Here is a 19,022-nt window from a genome sequence, read left to right as displayed (position 1 = left end):
GTAATTCAGAAATGGAAACAATTTAAATATCCACTAACAGAAGAATGGATAAACAGATTGTGGCATATTCATAGAATAAAACACTCCAAACCAAAAAAAAGAAAATGAGTTACTTATACTCAAAACATAGATGAACCTCAGAAACATCATGTTACCCAGAATGAACCAGATAAAAAATATAGGTATACAGTGCAATTCCACTTACATGAGGTTCAAACATAGGCAACAGTAATCTAAGGTGATAGAAGCAAGATAGTGGTTACCTATGTGACAGATGAGAATAGACTGAAAGAGAGCACAAAGAAGGCTTGGGGAATCACAAAATATTCTGTTTTCATTGTATGTTTGTCAAAATGTATTAAATATGTGCTTAGTTCATATTTAAACCCATGAGATGAGGTGAAACCTCATCAAAGAAGTGAGGGCAAATAAAGAAAGATGAAATGAAGAAAGATCCACAGCCTGAGCTCTAAGGATTTGATGCTAAGAATTCAGGGAAAAGAAGACATATCAGTAAAGCAGACTGAAAAGAGAATATGAAAAACCACATCTTACAGAAAGCAAATGAAAAGGGGTTTGAGAAGAAGGAATGAGTGCCAAATACTGTTGATTGCTAGAGAAATTCATTGAATATTGATATTACATTCATCAATACAGATTTCTTTGACCATTTTAAAACTCAAAGCATAAAAGTATTATAGAAATAAGATATTGTTCCCCTAAGGTACAAATTCTCAATGATGAATGTCATCATATTATACCAATAAAATGTACCAATAAACTTAATGAATAAAAAATAAGATATCATTAATTTTTAATGAGAAGGAAAGAGACCTAAAAGTAATCTCTGTAGTACATTACCACATTTTAGTTGAAAGTTCATCTACTTAAGAGGTGTTCTGTGTAGTTAAGGGCTTAAACAAACAATTTCATTTAAGTTCCATTCATTCAGAGGTAATCATAGAACTATAGGGGTGGAGTGTTCCAACTTTATAACATTAATTAAAATCAGTAAAAATGCCAACTTGATAGGAATCAAACTAATGAGAAGAACACACCTGAGGATATTGTTAGAAATTTTGGGGGCTGCATTTGCAAATTATTTGCAAATACTGGAAATGTATCCAGCATATTTCTTCTGTATTTCCACAGCTGATTAGCAAGAAGATGGCAAAGATACTTCAGGTATGATGAAAAATTAAAGAAGTTGTTAAAATAAGGCCCCATTTTCTTATATTGATAATCATCTGTTAATAATTGTTAAAATTATTATTATTAAAAATGTATCTTTAAAAATAAAATTCAGAAGATAGTCCTGCAACAATATTTTTGATTGGTCAATTCATTTACATAAATAATCTGCTAAATATATAAAACCGATATTTAGTTATATATTTAGAATTATATTCATTTAATATGATAAACCACTTGATTCAATATAACTAAATTAGATGTCATTATGAGTCTTATCAGACATTATTCAATGTTGTACATATAATAGAAACTCAAAGGGCTGGAAAATAATTACAGTGAAATAGCAGTAGTAGAGTCTAGAAAGTAATGATGTATCTAATACCTGATTAGACAACCCTTTGGCATATATTGTAATCCAAGCTTAGAGAACCCTTCTACCATTCCCACTTTTGAAGCCATCTTGCTTTTTCTTTTCTCTTGAGACTGTTTACTTTTTTAGAAAGTGAATCAAGACCAATAACCACAGAAGTACTTCCAGAATTGCCCACCAAAATGACCGTTCACGTAGCAGTTTTTACACCTATTTTCTTTTCCTCTCCTCTCAGAATTGTCAGTGTTCGTCTCTAGGCCAAGCCCTTCCCCTTGTCCAGTGAATCCTCTTCCTATTCAGGGATATCACACCAGGAATTTTCCTATGCCTTTTCTATATCATTAAATTTCCCATCAACATGTAGACCATTTATCTCATTAAACAGATTCCTCTATTTTCCTCTTTTGTGATTTTCATACTTCTGTTCCTCTGTATACCAAAACGTCTAAGAAAATTGTGTTTACTGTCTCTTAATTTCTCTCCTCCAACCTATTCTTAACCCTAGGGGTTTTTTTCTGTACATTTCAAATAAATTTGTTTTTCTCAAAGGTAACTAATGAACTCCATACTGTGAATCTCATGATTAGGTGATTAGTTCTCATTCAATTATCCTGCTTATCAGCAGTGTTTCACACTACAAATTAATCATCTACCTTTAAACACTTTTTATTCCTTGACTTTCAGGACATTTGACCTTCTGTTCTTGATCCCTGGAAAGCTTTTGATATTTTTGTGGTCTCATGCCTGAACTTGTCTCCTCCCATGGCTCATTCCTTTATCTCCTTCTTTAGTCAGATGTTTCCTTCTCAGATAATTATACCTGTGCTTCTTTGTTTAAAATCAGATTCAATGCATCATTACCTCTTGGTACTCCCAATTTTCTTGCTTGTATTTTCCTCAATCACTTTTAAAAGGCTTCAAAGTTAGTTACAGATGTTACTTTGAATTTGACCTCCATGATGTGGCTTTCTTGATCCTTTGTTTTGACTATGAAAACTGAATACTTGTATTATTTCATAAGAAAAGCTGGGCAGTTGTAGAAAAAAGCCTCAGAAAAATATAATTTCTTCATAAAATAAACAATCACATTTTAGTGCTTATAGTTTTACTCATATTTTCTGGCTGATTTCCTTTTGCAGTTTAAGAAGAATTGGTAAGGGTCACTGAGTTTGAAAGTTTTAAAAAACAATATCAAGATAACTCTTATTTCCTGAATGTCATAGATATACTGAATTATTTAAATAGAAAGATTTGGTCATTTCGGGGGATCTATTTGAAAGAGATATAGCCATGTATACATACTAATGTAGCTATGTAGGAATGAAGGTATGCACATAGCTAAATAGCATTTACTTTTAAGTATCAAAAACAAGTATTGCTTCGCCATAAAATCTGTGTAAAGAATTATTTAACAAAAGTCTTATTTGTTAATTTCAAGTATTGTGTATAAATTTAAAAAAATTAGTACCTAGAGTAAAAGGTCACAGTGACTACACAGTAGCTACAAAATCTATATTGGAAATGTCAACCTCATTATGAAAGAAGCTTTTTTTTAAAGAACATAGATGGTTGAAAGTGACTGATTTTTCCTGATACATATATATATATATATATATGTGTATATATATATATATATATATATATATATATACACATATATATAGCTTGGAATTGGAAAGACAATGATAAAGAAGAGTTATTTCACCCTTGTCAGAGTGATGAATTTGGATGATAAATGAAAACAACATAAAAATTGACACAAGAAATAGCATATTTAAACTTTTCAGTATGTTTATTAACCTTCATAGTACCTCCAGCTTTATATGAATTTTCCTTCATGTCCTTAGAAAAAAACCTATTTCCATAGCAAAGAAATTTATCACATTGAAAAGTGTCCAATTACATGATGTAAAATAAAGTTTTCCAACAGGCTTTGTACTTCCAAAGCCCCTGGTTATTTAGTTTGATCTGCACTAAAATGTTCACCTATTAAATGTCTCATAATTTGAAGGACTGATAGCTGAAACAATGGGTCCATGATTTACTAATAGATTTATGAAGCCGAATCAGTTATTTTGTCAGTGTAACACTTATGATTTAAAATTACTTTGTTTCATATTTTATCAGACATGTGAAATAATGTTGTCTAGTGAATTCCTGAAAGTAGTTAACTAGATTCTGAATTTTAAATTGCTTTTACTCAAGACATAGACTCCCAGACACCAAAAATTGTCTATAGTTTTGGTCTCATACCAAAATAAAATGGTCTTTGCTCTACAAATTTACCAATAAACTGTTTATATCTGAAGGAAAAATACTTAAGTACTTACAAAGATGAAGTGGAAAAAAGTTTTCTTAAACAATTCTGCTTTAAGTATATGTGTGTGTGTGTGTGTGTGTGTGTATACACACAAAATAAATAGATATGACTTTCCCCTTTTCACACTGGTTATACTGTTTGAATATCTATCTTATTTGTCAAGCCTTATTCAAGTCCTTCATTTCCTTAAAAGTGAAGATCTTGTGTTATTAAAATTTACCTGTGATTCATGTCATCATATATAATAGTCTTTCTCTACCTGTGAAAGATAACTGTTATCTTTTTTAATTTTCCATTTGTTGAGAGAATATGTTTCATGTCTCTTAATCTTGCATTAAAAATAAGTGTATCCTAGGCAGATGTTTGACAAAAGAAGTCCATTATTGTATTATCATGTCAGGAATCCCACAGTCTTGGTGGGCTGAAATACTATTAACTGAGAGCAGTAGCCATCCTGAAAGGGAAATCACTTCTCTATGATTTCTGGCATCTGTTTGCTGATACTGCTGTGTCAGTGACTAGCTTTCCATGTCTAGTTTTCAGTATGGTCTGAAATCTGTGCTGCACTCCACAGCACCAGAGACTGGCATTCTCTCCAGCATTCTTGCTTCTAGCAGGAGAGGAGCTCCTGGACCATTAAGAGACCACTATGTCCCACTGGAAAACATCACTATGTAGCAATTCAGAGTCCAGAAGCTGCATTTGAATGGGAATTCTGCAACCCATGGACTTTGATCTGATATACTTATTCTTGGAACCTATGTATAGATCACAGGAGGTGGTGTTAACTCTCATTGAAAAGGCAGCTTCAAAGGAAATAATGCTTACTCTACATAAATCAGAACTCTAGTTATGGATACTCCAGGTTTCAGGATAAGCAGTAAATTCTGCTCATGTTTTGACTTGTTACCCATGCACTTCATTTAGTCTTTGTTGTTTCATTCAGTAGCACAGTAAAGTAAGTAATTAATTAGATTACTACTGTTTTCCAGGTAATGTTCTAGACACTGGACATACTGTAGTGAACAATGTAGCTTCTCAGGCAGGTTTTCTGATAGAAATATTGACCTACTCTCTAAGTTATGAGAGCTGAGTCAACACTAAATTACATCATTTAATCTGACCCCAACTGTCCTAAATCAAGTAGCAAGTTCTTAATAATATATATATAATATCCATGATATTTTTATATTATGACATTGCCAATGCAAGTTCATCTTTGTGTTTGATACTTTTGTTGGAATATGCTAGGGATAAAGGACTTCAATTTTTCTGGGAAGGAGAACAATTACTATTTGAAATTAATAAAATAAGGTAAGCAGAGGCATTTTCTATACTTATCTGATACAAAAAAGTCTCTTATTGTAAAAATTATTCCTATTGCATTCCTTTCATTTTCCCGTGACTCCTTCTCCACTGAACTTTAATTTCTAGCACAGATCAGACATTTGTGAAATAAATCAATCAATCAAACAAACAAACAAATCTTGAGTCTGGGGGTGGTGGAGCACTTGCAGAGTAGGATTTGAGAGGCCCTGGGAAGGAAGAAAGAGGGTCAATGTTTTGAATTTTTAAAAATAGCATAATATTTTCTATAGAAATTGCATTTCAGTTTACACATTAGACTATGAATTCATTTTAACTGATAAATAGCCCACAGTATGGATTGCTAATTTGTTAGATCACATGCATGTCAATAGTATTACGTAAAAACTGCCAATAAAACAAGTGAGCATTAGGAAGATGGATGCACCTTGAGACCATAATGTTAAATGAAATAAATCAGACACACAAGCTTAACTATCACATGATTTCTCTTATATGAGTACCCAAAGTATAAATAAGTTAAAAGCCGAGAGGAGTGGGGCGATGAATTAAGATGCATTAGGTACATGTAGTGACTCCCCATAGTGAATGCAATCATGTATTGCAAACATGTACTAATAAATGAAATAAATATGAGAATTCACTTTCCAAAATAACAGTGAACATGGGCTGCATAAATTTAACCATCAAAAATAGAAACTATACTAAAATATAACAGATTAGCTACCAAGGGAGGAAAAAAACAACCAGGCTGCCAAAAATCTATTTGATACACCTAATCAATGACAACGCTAAGATCTTTTGAAAACTAAAGCTGTATTAATCTTTTATAAAAAAAATCTCAGGATATTTATGGTTTCTGAATTGACTACCAACAAAATCATTCCTCATATTAGAATTGACTCATCTTAACAAAATGTGCCATTTTCTTCATTTTTTAATGGATTATAATTTGGAATAATGAAGACTATTAGCCTATCAAGGACAAGCAAGTAAAATACCTCCAGATACTACATAGCATCTGTAAAAAAGTACCAACCATAGCCAAACTTCACAAAAATCATTACTAGAATAAAAAGAAATGTTAAATGAAAAAACAATCAGCATGGTTACTGAGGCAATTTCCCAATAAGCATCAGATATGTACATATAAATTTTGTTTTGAAAGAAATTTGGGATGTAGGTGATTTGGAAAGGGAAGTCCCCTGTCTTGTTTATTGTGGACTGAATCTTTTAATGGAAGATTATTTTAAAGATAAATTTGTGTATGGCATATTATTTTGATAACAGAATTTTTATATAGATTACTTTTGACTTATTTGAGAGCTCTATGAAGTAAGGTAGAAAGGGCATTATTATTCTGATATTCATAAAAATAACTAACAGGAATTTGAGCAAAAGCTCAAATTTAAATCTTCATTCCAGCACAATGCAACATACACATATGTATGTATGCTAATGGCTTGAAGCTATAACCTGTTAGTGTGGATTATACCCAAGACACATTCATGCCTTCAAGTTCTTATTCTAGGAGCAAAAGTAACAAATGTTATATCCAACATTAGGTATTTTGAGGATCTTCATGGGACTGTAAACAAGGAAAAATATCTGGGAATGAAAACCTTTCTAGGCAAAGGGATCACAAGAGCACCAAAACTGCATGTAAACTCATCTCCCTCCCTCAAAATCAAAACCATATAAAAGAATCGTTGAATTTACTCTCTCTCCCTCTCCCTCTCCCTCTCCCTCTCCCTCTCCATCTCCCTCTCCATCTCTCTCCCTCCTGTCTCTGTGAGTCTCTCTCTCTCTCGTTAAGAATTTTTTAATTCTTGCATTCTGAAATTTCATTCATTGTAGTGGTGTTACACAATTTGAAAATTCAGTACTGTTTCAAGATAAAAGCTTTCATTTTCTAAGACAATTTATCTCTTGATAGTTCTGTTGTTTTTCTTTTTCTCTAACTTCAATTTGTCCAAAGGTAACACTATCTCAGTTTGAAGGTTCAATGATAGTATGTATGGAAAACCCCGGGGAATAAATAATAAAGCTAACACAAATAGTATAAGAATGTATTGTGTATATATCATGGGGCGGCACTGGGCATGGTGGCACAAACCTGTAATCCCAGCACTTGGGAGGCTGACGCAATAAGATGGCTTGGGTTACATAGTGAGTCTCTGTTTAAAAAAAAAAAGGAAAAAGAAAATTAGAGAACAAAAAAATCATAAGGCTGTATATAAAATTAACAACCAGAAAATAATACCTGTCAAATATAAACATTAATCAATTGGGCACAAAAATTCAGTTATAAAGCCACCCAAAATTGTTAGTTTTGGATAAATTTAACCTCAGAGTGCAAAAAATTATGAAAAAATGTAAAACATAATTGAAAGACATAAAGGTAACAAATACGAAGTCACTTTTAATTTATAAATTCAATTCAATTCAAAGAAAAAGTTTCATTTATTAAGTATAATAAGGAGATTACTACTAAAATTGATATAGAGAAAGTAACATTTGAAAATAGCCAGGCATTGTGGCCCATGCTGTAATCCCAGCACTCTGGGAGTCTGAGACAGGAGGATTTCAAGTTCAAGCACAACCCAGGCAACATAGTGATTTAGCAAATCCTCAGTTTAAAGTCTAAAAAGTAAATTAATAAATGAAAAGGACTAGGAATGTAACTAAGTCCAAGGAACCTGAGTTCAATCTCTAGTACAGGAAAAAAATGTCATGAGAACACTGAAAGGAAAATGCTATGACGAGAAATTAACCCTTTAAAAAATAAAACATATTATATAACTTTACTAATTTAAGTAGTATTTTATTTGTGTATAAATATATAAAGACTGAGTGGAACCAAATAAAAGTCAAAAATAAACTTCAATAGATATACATTTTTAAAAATTAAAGGTAGCATCTCAAAGTATTGGGAAAACATGGAATTTTAAAAAAATAGCACCAAAGGAAATGGTTATCATAAGAAAAAAAATAAAATTTGATTCACACCTCACATTATGCACAAAAATAAACTATAAATGAATCAGAGATCCAAATTTAAAATAATAACAATAAGGAAACCATACACAAATACAAGAAAACACAGGGGAATTCTCTTTGATAACATAGGTGTGGGGATAGTTTTCAAATTATGACTCAAAACCCAGATGCAATAAATTAATGGTCTGCTAAATTTGGATATGAAATTATTTTAAGAGAATCTCAGCAAAACATTCAAAAAACCCCAAAAACCAATTGAAAGACTACAAGAAAGTTTTGGCACTATATACCACATATAAAGAGCTAGTGTCATTGCTATATGAAGAATACTTACACATGCAGTTAAATACAGACCTATTCAACATAAAAAAAGACATGAACCACCAACTCAAAAAAAATTAATTGTTCATATATATAAAAATAACCATATGAAAAATGTTAATCTCAATTATAATTTTTAAACTATAAAACAATCTATCATTTCTAAGCTATCACACTGGCAAGAATTAAAATGCATGAAAAACATTCTGACAAATTCACTACAAAAGAATTTTCTTTTGGAGGAGCTATAGAAAGACAGAAGCTCACATATGTACTTTATGATCCCACATTCTAAATACTTGGAATGTACCCTGAAGATATACTTCAAACAAAATGGATACAGACACACACACACACCACATACACACACACACAGAGCTATTTATTGCAGCATTGTTATAATTGCCACACAATGAAAATACAATAAACAGCTCTTCTTAGAAAGTGATGGAATAAAACTATGGTGCACACAACGGTACATTACAGCTATATAAAATTATATGAACTCATTGAGGAAGTTTTTTAAATTATGTATTCTTAGTGGGAATTGTAACAGTGAAAGAATATAGCTTTACTTTTTCTATAAGAAAGAATTAAGAAAATATATGAGTATACATAGTATACAAAATGTATCTATATATTTAAAAATAGTATTATGTATAAACATTTTTTGTTTTTACAGAAGAAGCTTGAATTGGAAAGTTAGGGGAAAGATAAGAAAGGGACCCAGCTAGCTAGAGGCATTCCTTGTGGCCCACCCACAAAAGTGGAGGCCAGCTTTTAAGGATCAGCTGGGGACTGGGGTCCGCTTTGTCATGACCTCGGTCCAGCTGTCATAGTTCTGAAATCCTTAGGGCTGAGGGACAGTTCCATTCCCAGGGAAGGACTTCTCTCCTTGTGGGGTCTCAGTACTGTGGGGCTCCACCTTTCCCAGAATCCAGGTAATGGCACATCAGGGGATGGCTAGAGGCTTTGGGTCACAGTTAACAGTCCTTGGAAATTCCCTCTCTTGGAAATACTGTCTTTGCAGACATCATGAGTTCAGATGAGGTCATCGTGGGTTAGCATGGGCTCTAAATCTTAAAACTGGTGTTATCCTAAGAAGGTAACAAGCCAGGCATAGTGGTGAACAATTGTAATCAGCACTGTGGGTTTCTGAGACAGGAAGATCTCAAGTTCTGGGCAACTTAGAACCCTTTTACAGAAAAATGAGACACTTGTAAACATGTATTTTCATATGTGTATATATGTATATTTGCTCACTTAAATATACATATATACCTAAGAAGTAAATAGAAAAAGGATATACTAGAAGTGAATGAAATTGGATTCCAATAGGAAATGCATAGGAATGGGTCAAAAATGATAGATTAAAATGAGAGAAAATGGATTCAAGAAAGTGACATTTAATATACTGTAAGTTACAACTATCTGAATGCATTTTAAATCAACCCCTCTGATACTTATTAGCAGCTTTAAAGAAAGATTTCTTTAAAGAAAGCCTTAAAACTAAAAGCTAAAAGGAATTTTGGTGATTATCTATGGATTTTATATTATCCTTGATAATCAAGAGCTCTGTGTCCTCTAGGGATATAAATGAACAAGTAAAACTTTAAAAGTTGGAGTCAACTTCTTTGTATGGCCATATATGTTTACTTTAAATTCAAGAGATTTCATTTCCCATATTTTCTTGTGAAAGACTACAATATTGATTATGCTCAAAGCAGGCTGTAAGCAGTGTAGGCTGTGAAGAGTCAACCCTACAACTGGCCTGTCTATAGAATGAGTTAGCCAAGCCTATGTGTCGAGGTGAGAGTAACTCACACCCAAAATCCATTCCCACAATTAAAACTTTCTTACTAGAAGGACAATGTTTTAATTTGTCTTTTCTATTCCCAATTCGAGAATGCTTTGTCTTTTCCTTTATAAGTTGTTTACATTAATTTCCATAGAAACCACAGGACTGCACATCCTCGCACATAGTTCTGCCCTTGCACATAGCTTACCTTTACCCCAATTAATTACCAATAAAAATCAGTGGCTTGGACTGGCCAGTGCCTTTGTAGGTTGCCTGGGCATTGGTCTGTCTTTAGTTCTGTCTTTTTTTTCCTCAGGCCTGTGTTATACCCTGGGCAGGAGACTGGAGCCTACTCCAGAGGTTTCCTGTAATGTTCAGGGGTTCAGGGGTCCCCAGTATTTTCTTAAATCTGCTATTGCAAAATAGTTATCTTGTGGCTCAATTTTCTAAATGTATTTTTAAAAACTACAACCATGAAAATGTTTGACTAAACAAAAAATATTTTCATTAAGTTTTGCTCAGCACCCAGCCTCCAGAGGCATAGTAACATGCCATGATAGTGATTGAGGCAGAGTCTAAAAATAAAGGAGAAAAGGTACAAAATTGTTAGCCAGAGTCTATTGTAAGTAAAAGAGATAAAATTCTTGAGAGAGGAATAATGTTATTCAAGATTTTCTAAATAAAGGTGATTAGGCCAATGGCTATAAAACAAAAGTAAGAATAATTTTGAAGCAGTTTTACTCTTCTTAGAATTTAAAAATCAAGTCATTAAAATTAACAGTTGCAGTGTTAACAGTGAATGCCTGTTAAAATGAAGCAGTTAATCACCAGGAACAGCATATTAAAACTGTTAATTTGTAGGTTTGAAACTTCCTTTTAATTAGAGCTGTAGGAAAAGCTTCCTGTTCAAAGCAAATCTGAGATCTCATGGCTCTCTGTCATGCTTGTGAAATATCACAAAGAAAAGTTCTTTTGGAATAGAGGGTCAGGGTGATAAGAAATTTTGAGTTCTTCACTTAGGAGAATTAGACTTCCCTTCAAACCTTGTCGACACCCTCACACCTTTATCTTTTAAAAAATAAATGGATACAAAATAACAATATTCTTTATTTCTGGATAGGGATAATAGCCATCTGACTGGATAAACATTCTGCAGTGAGTGGAGTATATCGTGGATGATTTAAATATTCAAAGAGAAAGCAAAGAAAGCACTTCCAAGAAGCAAGATCTAAAAAGCATGACACAGGGAGAGTTGGGAATGAAGGAGCTGTATTTGACATCAATGGGTACTGCGCCCTTAGACCAGCTTCTCAGTCAAGACTAGTGCCTCTCTAATTCTAGTATAATTGTGGTAGGTTTGTCAACTACAGGTTCCTTGGCAATGGCAAATAGTTTGATTCAGTTAGTTTGAAGTGAGTCAGGAATATGTTAATATATGCCCTAGGAGCTGTTTACACAGGTATCTGAGACACTGACTTTGAAATATGTTTCATTTGACTTGCATCCTCAAGCATGCTCTTAACCTCTGATTTTGGTGAGGTATCTCTATGAATGAGAACCAGAAGAAAGAGAAGAATCCTTTAGTAAGTATACCTATAAGTAAGTAATAATTACAACTATAATTGAAGCTTTATTTATTTATTGGTACAATTTAAATATACATAATGATCACATTATCATAGGAAATTTGTACCTGTGCATGATATATCTTTTTTTTTTTTGGTACCGGGAATCGAACTCAGGACCTTGCATTTGCAAAGCAGGCAGCAGAACCACTGAGCTAAATCCCCAGCCCTACACGATATATCTTGATTACTGTTTTTTCCCTAATCCCCTACCTTCCCTTGATCCCTTCTTCCCCTTATTTACAAAAGCTTTGTTTACATTTTTCCTTCTTTTCACCTTTTTTTGGTTGAACTTTTAAGAACTAGGTGAAAATAAGCAATGAAACAATGTCTACTATAGGTATATTTATATCATCTATCAAATAAGTCACAAACTGAAAATGGACCAACAAAAACTCAGGAACTAGGAAAAGTGACATCACACTTTCGCATGCTATTGAATTCAAATATGAACTTCTAGTTTTATTTACAAATAAAATAATAATAGTAACTAGGCTTCATTAGATTTTTACTATGGACTATGTATAGTTGAAGGAACATTGCATACTGATATTAAATTCTATTTGTCACAAATATAGAATAAAATAGAATAAAAAATCACTATTAAAATTATCACTTCTGAAAAGATTAAAAACTGGTAGAAAATCTGAAAAACGTTTCTAAAGTCACAGATTTATCATTTATTATCATCTGAGGCTTGTCTTATTAAAAATTCAAAGGTTTTATGTATATGCATATTGAGCATTTATCATTTATTCTGTGCCCAGATGGATGATTTATTTCTCAGTCATCAGATCTAGAACAATGTATGGAATACATCAGACATTCTGTGAATACTTCTTGAATGTGACCAATTTCCACGAATATAGTCTGATTTTAACTTCTTTCTACATGTTTGAAGCCAGCTAAAAGTACCCATATATGGGCGTCCCCCTAGATGTGATGGCAATTTAGCCTGCTGGATAAAGATTCAGGCCCTGACTCCACAAGATTTGATTGCTAATATTTATCATGCAATTATTTCAGTTCTCTCAGTTTCAGGATCTTTGTTTAAAAAACAGAATAATGAAAACAACTACCTCGAAGGGTATTTTAAAGATTCAATGAGCATCATTTGTATTATACAAATGCTCAATAAATACATGCTGTTAACTAGAACAGCAGCATGTGGTCATGAAATTTCTATTCCATAAATAAAAACAATATTTCTATTATATAAATACAAAATATTAATTATGTTGATTTCTAGTAAAAACTAACTAGAAATTCAAGTTATATTACTATAGTATACAAGAATAACAAAGGAGAAAGCTTTATCCAAGAGTCAGCTTGTTTTTTTCCTATCAAATTATGTTTTCTACTTCATTTCTGCTCTTCATTTTAGTTCTTAATTTTGACTATTTTGTGTTTTAACATATCCTTTTAAAAATTTATTTAAGGTAGAAGTTTAGATAAGTGACATTTAGATCATTCTTTTATTTTAAGCTTTAAATGCTACAGATTTTCCTTCAACCACTTCTTAAGCTACATGTATCTATGAAGAGTACATATTTTTATTATTCTCTTTGTGTCTTCATTGATTCATGGGTTATTAAAAAGCGTGCACTTTAATTCCAAATATTTGAGAATTTCAAAATATCTTTCTCTTACTGATTTTGAATTTAATTCTCTTGTGAGAATTAAATATTTTGTGTGAGAACACATACTCTGAATGATTTCAGTATATTACTTGGAAACATACTGAAACACAGTTACTGCCCTGAATGACTGTTTTAGACCCACAAAAAGGATGAACGAAAGGATGGCTGAGACTAGTTATACAAACATCGACTACATCATGTTAATTCATAAGGGTAAGTTCTTTTACTCCATTTCATTTTGTTTCTATCAGTTACTAAGAGAAGAATTTTATGTGGCTATTTTGACTATTTTTCTTGTCCATTTTGTCAGATTTTGCATCATATATTTTGACTAAGATGTAAGTACCTTTAGAAGTTTTATAGCTTTCAGGTGAATTAACTTCTTTATAGAATGACTCTTTAATATTCACAATTTACTTTGATATTTTGATCTATTCTAGGATTCTTTTAATTTCGCTTTGAACACCATTATTTTGATTTATTTTACTTTTAATTCGTGTCTGCATATTTAAAGTATGTTTCTTTGTAAAAGAATAGAGCTGAACTTCACCTATCAATCTCAAAATCTCTACTTTTCAAGTAGGATTTTAAGGCCATTTATATTTAATGTAATTTTGGGGGGGGTACTGGAGATTGAATTTGGAACCTTACACTTGCAAAGCAGGTGCCAGAACCACTGAGCTAAATCCCCGTCCCTATTTAATGTAATTTTTGATGCATTTTATTTACAAAGTACATCTTATTGTCCATTTTCTATTTAAACCATGTTTTTCATTTCTATTTTTCCCATGTTTCTTTCTTCTTATGAATAAATGGAGCATTTTAAATTTCATTTTATTGCCATTATTACTTCTATGGCAGTACTTTTTGTTTGTTTTTAAATTGTTGTTCTAGATTTATATTATGTTTTTAAGTTATAGTTTATTATACTAGTATATCTTTGTAACAGGTTACTTTCAACTTTTCTCTTTTTTTATATTACTGTCATGCATTTTACTTCTGTGTACATTAGAGATTCAATTATCTTTCAGAAATTTAAAATCATAAAATTATTTTTATATGGCTACATATTTACCACTTCTAGTCATCTTACAAAATCTATGTTGTTTTGATATAGCTTTCTGTATGGTTTTGTACTTTCCTTTGGCCTGAAGAATCTTTTCAATATTTTTATAGGATACATGTGTTATTTATGGATTCTTTTAATTTCTATCTCTTAAAATTAATGCTTACTTTGTTTTCATTTGTCTAACTTTTGCAGATATATTTTCTAGGTATAGATTCCCAGGCTGAAAGATTTGTTTATTTATTTATTTTAGTGCCTTAGTAGTGTCACTCCATTGATTTCTTGCTTGCATTGTGTTTGAAGAGACATCTGACGCCATTCTTTTTTCATTCTTCTCTACATAATGCATCTTTTTTCCTCAAACTACACTTCATGTTTTTTTCTCATAAATGCTTTTCAAGCACTCAATTATTATACATCTTGATAGATTTTTTTCTACACTTTGAGTTTCACTCATTTTCTTAGATTTTTGTTGTTAAAAATAAGTTTTGTATATTTTAGCCATTATTTCTTCAAGTACTAGTGTAAAACATTTTCTTTAAGATAGTATGTAGTCTGCTTTTCATTTCATATATTATTATGTTCATCTCTAGATGCCCCATCTGATTATTTTTAATGTCTTTCATTTCTGTCTTCATGTTCATGCTATCCTTCAAATAACTGAACATGTATAGAGTATTCTTACTAGGACTACTTTAATGTTTGGCCAATAATTTCATTATCTGTTTTTGTTTATTCATTTTCTTTTACCTAGTTATTGTTATATATGTATATAGTAGTTTTTAATTGGATACTAGACCTTGTGAAGGTTGTCTTACTATGTATAGCATTTTACTGAATCTCTTTTAATGCGTTGGCTCTTTTCTGGCAGGCAGTTACATAGCTTGCTGATTAATGGGATTCTTTTTTATTTCTTTTTATGATCATTTTTGGAGAGATCAAATTTAGCCTTTACCTTAGAGCTGATTCATACCCACTTCTTTATATGATCTTCTACAACTTCTACTTAATTTTCCGTGTAATTAGCGAGGTTTTTCAGGCTTGGAGCAACATAAATGATTGCTGGCTCTGTGTTTGCTATGGGAATTATTTTCCATGTAGCAGCCTCATTAATTGTTCTTTCTTTATAAATTATTCTTATAGACCACAGTTGGATTTTACCTTCTATATGCACAGACTTCTATGTAGCCAAGTATTCAATGGCACTTCTATGCAAACTTCTGGACCTAATTCTCTGCTTAACTTTTCCTTGGTGAATGAATAAAAAAGATAATAAATTTAATGGCTTATTTTAGTAATTTTGCTACTTATTAGCATATCATTAAAGTTTATAGAGAAAAATAATATTTTGAGTTAATTTGTCTCAGGGGAAAAGAACATAATACCTCTTTATAGAATATCAAACATACCCTTTCCACTTTATTATGGCTTGAATTTAATAAAAAGATCAACAATAAAATAAAAGAATTATTGTTATTCTAGAATGGTTAATTTTGACATATTATTTTAAATATTTATTTACAGTACTAATTAACATAGTTTTAGGTGGTAAACACCAGCAAGAAATTATTTTTAAAACCTCAAAGTTCTTATTTAAGAATTTTTGTCATGCATCATTTTCAGTAACTCTCCAAGTACATGAATACACATTGTAATCTAAAAGGATTTTCTTTTTCATATTTACTGTATCTCTGGTGAAGCAGATTAATATAGTTTTTTTTTCAAGAATTGTTTAAAGAAATATTTAGATAGTTTCTATCATGTAAACTACAAAGTAAGCTAACAAATAATAGCCTATCTTTATGATACACTTTTAGTTGTTAACATTAATATGTTGTAAAAATATAAAGCCAATAAAATATATGTAACTCAGGCTATGCTGTTCATAATTTGATATTAAATTTAATACAATAATACAAATTATATTAATGTTAGTCACAATGAATATTGCCATCATGAAATGCAAAATCGCCCATGGGAATTACATATGAAGTTTGTTGGGTAATTTTTATGTATTCAAGAGATCTATCTATGAATCATTTCTTTAGCCACTTATTGTAGGTATCGAGTATGGTTCATAGTTGAAATTTCATTAAAATATCCCCCAGTTGAGAATAAGCAAGTCATTAGTGACTAAGTAAACTATCACACAAATTTTCTCTACAAACCTGTTTGATACTGACATCAAATCTGTGGAGTTTAATTCTCATATGCCGTTTAATATACTCCTCAAAGTGTCTCTTTTACTTAATTCTTCATGGAACACTTTCCTGTACATAGAAAAAAACAAAACAGATTTCAATGTGACCCTAAACATAAGAAATCCCAGTCAAAGTTATAACTCTATTATACATACACAACCTCAAACTCTTAAGCACCAACGAGTTCTCCAGTCCTTATAATGTTGCAGAAAATTTGAGTATTACCCAACAAAACAGTTCAATTTACATTAAGATTATGGGCCAAATTAATGCATTTTTCTTATATTTGAGCCTTCTACTTTTACCAAGACTAAACATAGTACAATTATCTAAGAGAAAGCAAGGAATTTAGGTATAGTCCTGTATTCGAATCTTGGTGGAAACACTGTGGCAAGGCATATAAACTAAATATTAACTTAGTTATTGATAATCTTATTTTTACAAAGTTATTAGTATTAATAAGCTACATATACACCAGACAAAAAGAAGGTCAAAATATTATTGCATCATTTTAAATAAATTTTAAGAAATCTAGATGTCATTTATCAAGTCCATGTATAATAAACACTAACATAAATGGTTTTTCTGTAAAAAATAAGGACTCCTCTATTCCTAAGCAATTTGAATTAGAGTAGTCAGTTCCATGGATAGCTCCTTTGAGGATACTGTAAGTTGTTTTGTTTTCATTTTCCAGTACTGAGGTTTGAACTCAAGTACTTCCATTGACCTAGATATTTTTAATTTTTTGAAACAGAGTCTGGGTGAGTAACTGAATTGACAGAGTGAGTTTGAACGTGAGATCCTCTTGCCTGAGCCTCCCACAGTGCTGGGGTTTGAGGCCTGTGCCACCAGGCCCAACTGGAAAATTGTTCTGTGAGACTCTCCATAGGTATGTAAGTCTTTATCTTTTACATTTCCAAAGTTTATTCAATTGTTTCTATCCTCTCTTTGAGACTGGGCTCTTTGTTCTTTTTAGAAAACTGTCACTGTAGGTATGTAGTATGTTTCACCTAGAGCTTTTAGTCTCATCATTTTTCTCCTTCATTGACTAACAGAATTCTTCAACAGATAACATGCTCTCTTCTGATAAAGCTTATTTATCCAAGATGTCTCCATCTCTTTCAGCTGAGATAGTAACTGAGTCAGGACATAAGAAAAGCCAGTATTTCCTGTGTGCAATAGTAACACTGGTTTTAGAGAAGATGATCCTGTCTTCAGGACATTTTTTTCTTCTTTTCCCATTTTTCACATGTACTCTGTTTCTGGATTTGCTTTTTTAGAGATTATTTTCTCTTTTTGTATTATTCCCTCAAATAAGCACCTGTGCTACAACCCCAAAATATTTTATGTTTTATCATGATCTTAAGAAATAGAATTTGTTCTTGAAACCATGTAAGCACTTTTATATTTATAGTCAATTACATAAGCATATTTTTTTGCAATACACCTTATTCCCTCAAAGTAAAGTAGCAATCATGGAAGTACACCATGTGTATTTTTAGCTTTGAGTATATTTAGGGAGAGGGACACCTAATAGAATTTCATAGAGTAAGGAAAAATGTATTCATGATAATTTCCCACTTAATGAGAGTGATAATTTATAATATTAAAACTATGAGGGAAAATGTTATTTTAAGAATTCATCCCAGAATTTTTCTTAGAGAGAAAATTTGTCTTGTTTACTTTATTATACATATTTATTATGTATACTTTATTATACATATTTTGTATATACTTGAAGCTATCTAGGTATATCCTGGGAAGTCGGAGCAGAGACAAATTATGTATCTAGAAAAATATAAATTTCTTGTAATGAGAAATATGATGAATTTGATTTTGGCTGAGTTGTTGTGGCTTGAAAAAAGGGATGATGGAAGGGAAACTAAATGTGCTTGTTGGCCAAGGCTTTGTAAGTAGGAATAACTCCTGTGAAGCTTCTGAGGAAAAGAATAGAAAAAGAATTTTAAAGAATGTGAATTAATGATATTAATAATATTAACATACTACATATCTAGAAATTTGATATCATTTATGCTATGTCAAACCATTAGTCATTAGTTACATCATTCCGTGTCTTACACTGTTACTCCTATATCGAAGGGAAAAAACTAGGACCAAAATTAATGAAGAAATGTGGAAAATAGGATATGTACTGGTTCAA

The 19,022-nt window shown here is 31.6% G+C and overlaps 1 long non-coding RNA gene across 1 annotated transcript in view; it reads right to left on the bottom strand.

The window, feature by feature from the left end:
• Positions 1-3,380: 3,380 nt before the first annotated feature.
• LOC147825877 (uncharacterized) overlaps positions 3,381-19,022 on the bottom strand; it is a 510,141-nt gene continuing 494,499 nt past the window's right edge. The window contains exons 6-8 of the long non-coding RNA XR_015440050.1: positions 16,829-16,930; positions 7,327-7,387; positions 3,381-5,419 (exon numbers count right to left, since the gene is read on the bottom strand). This is a non-coding gene — a long non-coding RNA (uncharacterized LOC147825877). The remainder of the gene's footprint in view (positions 5,420-7,326; positions 7,388-16,828; positions 16,931-19,022) is intronic.

The sequence above is a fragment of the Heterocephalus glaber genome, unplaced genomic scaffold (assembly GCF_053883595.1).
Source record: "Heterocephalus glaber isolate CG9 unplaced genomic scaffold, H.glaber_assembly_v1.0 deba00001481, whole genome shotgun sequence".
In the NCBI taxonomy this organism is placed as follows: domain Eukaryota; kingdom Metazoa; phylum Chordata; class Mammalia; order Rodentia; family Bathyergidae; genus Heterocephalus; species Heterocephalus glaber.
Note: the sequence above shows the minus strand (reverse complement) of the source record. Positions and strands in the feature narration are given on the sequence as shown.